We start from the raw sequence: 8106 nt of genomic DNA, 5'->3' as shown, positions 1-8106 counted from the left end.
TTGCTATGGTGTTTTGGTGGTCATTATTAAAGCTTGGTTTGATGTACACTATCTGTCGATTATCTTAATCTAGTTATCATCCTTCATATTGTTCTTTTACCGACCAGTATTGATGTCACCGACGATGCTTCTCCTTCAATTTTCATACATTTTTTTTCACAAATTAATAAAAACAAATTTTTACTTTGTTTTAGTTTTCTGATTATGATTTTTGAACATGTACAGTAGAGAAAAGTGAAGGGAGTGAAGAAATCCCTCGATATCTATCCGTTGCCGCTGAGATAGCTATGGCGGAGAAGAAACCAAAAGAAGTCGGAACTCTAAAATTTTAATTTAGGAAAAGTTTACTGAGTACATTTATTTAGTTTGTTAAATTAGGAATTTAATTTTGCATTTCGTTTACTAGGTACGAAATGCTAGATGTATGGGACATATTCCTATATGAATTTTATAGTTACCAATCTTGTTGTTTAATTAATTCTTCTATAAAACCAAGTTTAATTTCATATTGTATCAGTTTGTTCTTCCTTCCAAACGATTGTACTCCGTATATTTTTATTCTACCTTTTTTTTTATTCGGAGTTGAGATGACTTTTTTAAACTGGTGATGGCACGTAGCTGAGTTCCTGTGGCACTTTAGATTCAAACAATGCGCGCGTGGAACTATAAATAATATGCTTTCCAATTGTTCGAAAAATATATATGGTTCAGAGATACCTGATATCTAGCGTAATTGGTTTCTTTTCATTCATAATTTGTAGACAAAAAATTAATGTAAGAAACCATATTAGTTAGAATAAGTGTGGTCTCGTTGTTAAATCTAACTAACCACACTAAATGCATGGTTTCTAATGCTAAGAGACCATTGAGATATAAACCATACATTTTTATATCATGAAGATCCACTCTTCCATGGTTACCAGGTTCAACCAAGAAATGGGTAGCAAAAACCCAACTTTGTTCAGCCAAGATCTCGCGCACTGCATCTCAAAGAATGAGGAGTCTAAGATCGGCCCAAGCAACAAAATTAAGGCTCTTGTCTTAGAGTATCAAGCATACAACATTTTATTCGCGAAAAAATAAAAGCTAATAGTTGCTGCATAGTAGTGTCATTTGCTTGCTCCATTCAAAGGCAATATATGATGGCATTTCTTTGACGACATTTGCCGACAATACTCAAAGGCAGTCAATACTTCATACGGAGTAAAATAAAGTCGACCAATGAGAAACTCAATAGCAAAAAGTAACTCAATTCGGCTCGAAGAGATTAGTATTACTGCAATTCAAAGACTTGGCAAAGAGGAAAAGCCACCAAACCATGTGGAGGCAGAGCTCCGAAACAGTTCAGTACAGAACCCGATGCCGAGGGAAGCGCCGAGAACACCAGCTCTTGAGCAGAGCATATAAGCTCAGTGCCGAACACAGCAGTTCCGAAGCTCGGTCCCGAGGTTAACAACTTCCCGAAGCTCACCTCCAACGTCGAAGCCCAAGATGCCAACTCCAAGCCAGGAGCAGAGCGCAGTGTCGAGGTTGATCTCCGAGGATGATTGCCAAAGAGCAGCTCCCGAGCACAACCCCCTCGAACCCCCGGGGATGACCTGCCGAGCCGAGCTCCATGCCTCAATCAAAAGTTTAGAGCTAAGTTTCTCCCTCTATTTTTTGAAAAATTATGAACTGTTACACTTATGTTGTTTGTCATTGATACACTGTTATTTGGCATACCTCATAGTTGAGTTCATCAACTTGGTCGTGGAAGCTACACCAAGGAAACTACATCACTCAAACTTCAGTTGTGCCCACAAGATGTTTGATAAAATGCTTCAATGAAGTCATATTCACATTTATGCTACCCTTCTTCAGTGAGAGGTTATAATTGATCTCCCGGAGTAGAACAAAGGTCAGCCTTCCGAGGCCCAAGCCGAAGCTCATAGCCGAGGTCATCACCGAGCATAGGAGCGAAGCTCCCAAGCTTTGAAAGGTTCCAAGAGATCAACTCAGAGCATATCCATACTCAATAATTTTGAGAAACTTGTTCTGGGTATTGTATGCAAGCTCATACTTTGCGGGTGGTGCCGAAGCTTTCTCTCAGTGCCGAGGCTCCGTGCCGAAGCTAAGTGTCGAAACTCATCTCCCGAGCACAACATCTACCGAGCAACAACGTTCGGTCTGCCGAGCATGGTCTCAACAAAAAGTTTGAACTCAGAGATGATAATATGAGATATGAGATTTGCGAAACTCGGGTCCCCGAACCATGGCAGCTCCTAGAGGTGACAAAGGCATTCTCACAGTCCACTGCTATCTGTGGGTTCAGTAGGAATAGCTCCCGAGGTCAGCTTCCCGAAGCTCAGTACCGAGGTCAGCCTCCCGAGAAGAGCATAGCAACTCACGAGCTCATACCAAAGGTTAGTACCGAGGTCAATCTCCCGAGCACCCGAGGTGACAGAAGCATACCACATTCTGCTGCTACCTGCGAGTTCAGCAAGGAAGAGCTCCCCCGAAGCTCAATTCCCGAAGTCTACAAGGGTCCCAAGTTCGACTCAAGGTCCGAACCTCCGAGGTTCGATTCAAGGTCCAAACCAAAGAGATCCAATGTCCGAACAAAAGGTTCTTGCTGAAGCTTAATGTCAAAGCCCAGCCAGTCTAGCATCTCACCTCATCACCTTGAGTGATCGATACGGAGTCAAAAATGCCAGCCCCCGAAGCTCAATGCCGAGGCGTAGTGCCGAACATAGCAGCTCTCGGGCTCAGTGTACAAAGCTCAGTCTCAACCTACACTCAGTTCAGCTCCCGAGCTACTCAGTTCACCTTTCGAGCTATACCCAGTTCATCTCCCGAGCATAATGCTGAATCTCCCGAGCCTTGAAGCTCACTACCGAGCTTAGCAGCTCTGAAGCTCAAAGCCGAGTTCAATGCCGGAATCTGTACCGAAGTCAATCCCGAGTTTGTAGCAGTCTCTCGAAGTTGTTGCAAGGTTTTACGCCGAACATGTATAGGAATTTGGCAGGTCTGATGATCAACAAAAATCTAAACATTAACGCAGCAGCTTTGAAAAGTTCAAAAATGTCAATGGGCTTTACTTGCTGGATGTCGTATCCAAAAACAGGGAAGAAGTTTCACAAAAATCCAATGATAAACTTATTTGTCATCATATCAAAAAGGCAAAGACTCTGGTTGGCCAACCAAAGTAATTTATTTACTTTAATTGGTCTACCAAAGGGGATGGCTCCAACATTACGAAGTAAATCGTTTGAGTAGCACCTGTCATGAGTTGGAAATTGAAGTGACCCACTCGAACCACTCAAATTGGTCCACTTGGAGACAACAAATGAGCTTCAGTTACTCCTTCCAACGACATTCTAATTTCCTGGCCTCAAAGCTAAGTCCTCTTTCCGTTTAAGCTTTATACACTATATTTTGTCAACATATAATTTACTTGACTTGATTAATTTGGTAAAATGCTAATATTCTTGGAGACTTAATTTGACATACATTGTCTAAACAATAAGTCATTTTACAAGAGCATACAACTCAAATTGTTCATCATGCTCAAAACGAATTATAAATTCATGTTTGACAAACATAAAAGATCAAAATTGTGGAGCAAATATTGGAAAATTCTGTTCGCAAAAAAAAGTCGCTCGAATACAGTTATAAAGAGTTCGGCTCAGATCCACGGATCCCCGAATCTCATAACTAAGAGTCAGACTTGCGATTTCTTGGCCAGGTTTCCGAACCGCAAGAAATCGGAAGAACAGAAACCAAACGAGTATCTCAGCAGATTTACAGAAGTCTTGGAAAATTCTGTTCGCAACAAAAGTCGCTCAAATCAAGTTATAAAACTTATGCTCAGATCCATGGATCGCCAAAGTCATAACTAAGAGTCAGACTAGCGATTTCTTGGCCGGGTTTCCGAACCGCAAGAAATCGGAAGAACAGAAACCAAACGAGTATCTCAGCAGATCTACGGAATTCTTGGAAAATTCTGTTCGCAACAAAAGTCGCTCAAATCAAGTTATAAAACTTCGGCTCAGATCCACGGATCCCCGAAGCTCATAACTAAGAGTCAGACTTGCGATTTCTTGGCCAGGTTTTCGAACCGCAAGAAATCGGAAGAACAGAAACCAAACGAGTCTCTTAGCAAATCTACGGATTTGAAGAACTCAAAGACAAGACGAGTCTCTTAGCAAATCTACGGATTTGAAGAACTCAAAGACAAGACGAGTCTCTTAGCAAATCTACGGATTTGAAGAACTCAAAGACAAGACGAGTCTCTTAGCAAATCTACGGATTTGAAGAACTCAAAGACAAGACGAGTCTCTTAGCAAATCTACGGATTTGAAGAACTCAAAGACAAGACGAGTCTCTTAGCAAATCTACGGATTTGAAGATTACAACTCGAATCGACGTTACAATCCGAGCCGAGGTAAAGAAACCGCTCCGAGATTACAACTCGAACCGATGTTACAATCCGAGCCGATTTTAGAAGCACGTTCTTAAACAGATCTCCGGATTTGCAGAACGAGGTTAAAAATCGCTCAAAGATTACAACTCGAATTGACGTTACAATCCGAGCCGAGGTAAAGAAACCGCTCCGAGATTACAACTCGAACCGATGTTACAATCCGAGCCGATTTTAGAAGCACGTTCTTAAACAGATCTCCGGATTTGCAGAACGAGGTTAAAAATCGCTCAAAGATTACAACTCGAATCGATGTTACAATCCGAGCCGAAGGTAAAAATCCGAAGGATAAAACCGAGCCGAAGGTAAAAATCCGAAGGATAAAACCGAGCCGAAGGTAAAAATCCGAAGGATAAAACCGAGCCGAAGGTAAAAATCCGAAGGATAAAACCGAGTCGAAGGTAAAAATCCGAAGGATAAAACCGAGCCGAAGGTAAAAATCCGAAGGATAAAACCGAGCCGAAGGTAAAAATCCGAAGGTAAAAATCCGAGCTGAAATTGACTTTCACTTGGAAGTGATCAAAATCAAAACCCAACCCATTTTTCAAATAGAATTGGGTCTGGGGGGCATTTGTTGGGGTGTTAAAATGGGCTCACCATTTTAACCCAAAAGCCAATAAAACTCACTCAAGCCCAATATCACTTACAAGGCCTCAAAGGCCCAACAAGGCACTATATATACCCCTCAAAGGGCAAGGTAAAGAGGGACATTCTCTAACCCTAGAGAAGCCACCCTACTCTCTCTCCCCTAAAACACCTCATTTTATACATCAATGGTACTGACTTGAGCGTCGGAGGCTCCGCCTCGGGGACCCCCCCTTGGCCCGGAGTTCATCTTTCAGGCACCGCACGAGACCGGAACTCAAGATACCAAGGACGCTCCTACTATCGTTTCAACCCCGGAACAGATGTCACCGATGATGCTTCTCCTTCAATTTTCATACATTCTTTTTCACAAATTAATAAAAACAAATTTTTACTTTGTTTTAGTTTTCTGATTATGATTTTTGAACATGTACAGTAGAGAAAAGTGAAGGGAGTGAAGAAATCTCTCGATATCTATCCGTTGCCGCTGAGATAGCTATGGCGGAGAAGAAACCAAAAGAAGTCGGAACTCTAAAATTTTAATTTAGGAAAAGTTTACTGAGTACATTTATTTAGTTTGTTAAATTAGGAATTTAATTTTGCATTTCGTTTACTAGGTACGAAATGCTAGATGTATGGGACATATTCCTATATGAATTTTATAGTTACCAATCTTGTTGTTTAATTAATTCTTCTATAAAACCAAGTTTAATTTCATATTGTATCAGTTTGTTCTTCCTTCCAAACGATTGTACTCCGTATATTTTTATTCTACCTTTTTTTTATTCGGAGTTGAGATGACTTTTTTAAACTGGTGATGGCACGTAGCTGAGTTCCTGTGGCACTTTAGATTCAAACAGTGCGCGCGTGGAACTATAAATAATATGCTTTCCAATTGTTCGAAAAATATATATGGTTCAGAGATACCTGATATCTAGCGTAATTGGTTTCTTTTCATTCATAATTTGTAGACAAAAAATTAATGTAAGAAACCATATTAGTTAGAATAAGTGTGGTCTCGTTGTTAAATCTAACTAACCACACTAAATGCATGGTTTCTAATGCTAAGAGACCATTGAGATATAAACCATACATTTTTACATCATGAAGATCCACTCTTCCATAGTTACCAGGTTCAACCAAGAAATGGGTAGCAAAAACCCAACTTTGTTCAGCCAAGATCTCGCGCACTGCATCTCAAAGAATGAGGAGTCTGAGATCGGCCCAAGCAACAAAATTAAGGCTCTTGTCTTAGAGTATCAAGCATACAACATTTTATTCGCGAAAAAATAAAAGCTAATAGTTGCTGCATAGTAGTGTCATTTGCTTGCTCCATTCAAAGGCAATATATGATGGCATTTCTTTGACGACATTTGCCGACAATACTCAAAGGCAGTCAATACTTCATACGGAGTAAAATAAAGTCGACCAATGAGAAACTCAATAGCAAAAAGTAACTCAATTCGGCTCGAAGAGATTAGTATTACTGCAATTCAAAGACTTGGCAAAGAGGAAAAGCCACCAAACCATGTGGAGGCAGAGCTCCGAAACAGTTCAGTACAGAACCCGATGCCGAGGGAAGCGCCGAGAACACCAGCTCTTGAGCAGAGCATATAAGCTCAGTGCCGAACACAGCAGTTCCGAAGCTCGGTCCCGAGGTTAACAACTTCCCGAAGCTCACCTCCAACGTCGAAGCCCAAGATGCCAACTCCAAGCCAGGAGCAGAGCGCAGTGTCGAGGTTGATCTCCGAGGATGATTGCCAAAGAGCAGCTCCCGAGCACAACCCCCTCGAACCCCCGGGGATGACCTGCCGAGCCGAGCTCCATGCCTCAATCAAAAGTTTAGAGCTAAGTTTCTCCCTCTATTTTTTGAAAAATTATGAACTGTTACACTTATGTTGTTTGTCATTGATACACTGTTATTTGGCATACCTCATAGTTGAGTTCATCAACTTGGTCGTGGAAGCTACACCAAGGAAACTACATCACTCAAACTTCAGTTGTGCCCACAAGATGTTTGATAAAATGCTTCAATGAAGTCATATTCACATTTATGCTACCCTTCTTCAGTGAGAGGTTATAATTGATCTCCCGGAGTAGAACAAAGGTCAGCCTTCCGAGGCCCAAGTCGAAGCTCATAGCCGAGGTCATCACCGAGCATAGGAGCGAAGCTCCCAAGCTTTGAAAGGTTCCAAGAGATCAACTCAGAGCATATCCATACTCAATAATTTTGAGAAACTTGTTCTGGGTATTGTATGCAAGCTCATACTTTGCGGGTGGTGCCGAAGCTTTCTCTCAGTGCCGAGGCTCCGTGCCGAAGCTAAGTGTCGAAACTCATCTCCCGAGCACAACATCTACCGAGCAACAACGTTCGGTCTGCCGAGCATGGTCTCAACAAAAAGTTTGAACCCAGAGATGATAATATGAGATATGAGATTTGCGAAACTCGGGTCCCCGAACCATGGCAGCTCCTAGAGGTGACAAAGGCATTCTCACAGTCCACTGCTATCTGTGGGTTCAGTAGGAATAGCTCCCGAGGTCAGCTTCCCGAAGCTCAGTATCGAGGTCAGCCTCCCGAGAAGAGCATAGCAACTCACGAGCTCATACCAAAGGTTAGTACCGAGGTCAATCTCCAGAGCACCCGAGGTGACAGAAGCATACCACATTCTACTGCTACCTGCGAGTTCAGCAAGGAAGAGCTCCCCCGAAGCTCAATTCCCGAAGTCTGCAAGGGTCCCAAGTTCGACTCAAGGTCCGAACCTCCGAGGTTCGATTCAAGGTCCAAACCAAAGAGATCCAATGTCCGAACAAAAGGTTCTTGCTGAAGCTTAATGTCAAAGCCCAGCCAGTCTAGCATCTCACCTCATCACCTTGAGTGATCGATACGGAGTCGAAAATGCCAGCCCCCGAAGCTCAATGCCGAGGCGTAGTGCCGAACATAGCAGCTCTCGGGCTCCGTGTACAAAGCTCAGTCTCAACCTACACTCAGTTCAGCTCCCGAGCTACTCAGTTCACCTTCCGAGCTATACCCAGTTCATCTCCCGAGCATAATGCTGAATCTC

The 8106-nt window shown here is 42.4% G+C and overlaps 1 long non-coding RNA gene across 1 annotated transcript; it reads left to right on the top strand.

Moving 5' to 3' along the window:
* Positions 1-4861: 4861 nt before the first annotated feature.
* LOC130467756 (uncharacterized) lies at positions 4862-5818 on the top strand. Its single transcript, XR_008927494.1, has 2 exons — positions 4862-4892; positions 4939-5818. It is a non-coding gene; the product is annotated as an uncharacterized lncRNA (long non-coding RNA).
* The last annotated feature ends 2288 nt before the right edge of the window (positions 5819-8106 follow it).

The sequence above is a fragment of the Spinacia oleracea genome, chromosome 2 (assembly GCF_020520425.1).
Source record: "Spinacia oleracea cultivar Varoflay chromosome 2, BTI_SOV_V1, whole genome shotgun sequence".
Lineage (NCBI taxonomy): Eukaryota > Viridiplantae > Streptophyta > Magnoliopsida > Caryophyllales > Amaranthaceae > Spinacia > Spinacia oleracea.
The sequence above is the reverse complement of the archived record's forward strand: the minus strand, read 5'-3'. Positions and strand labels throughout refer to the sequence as shown.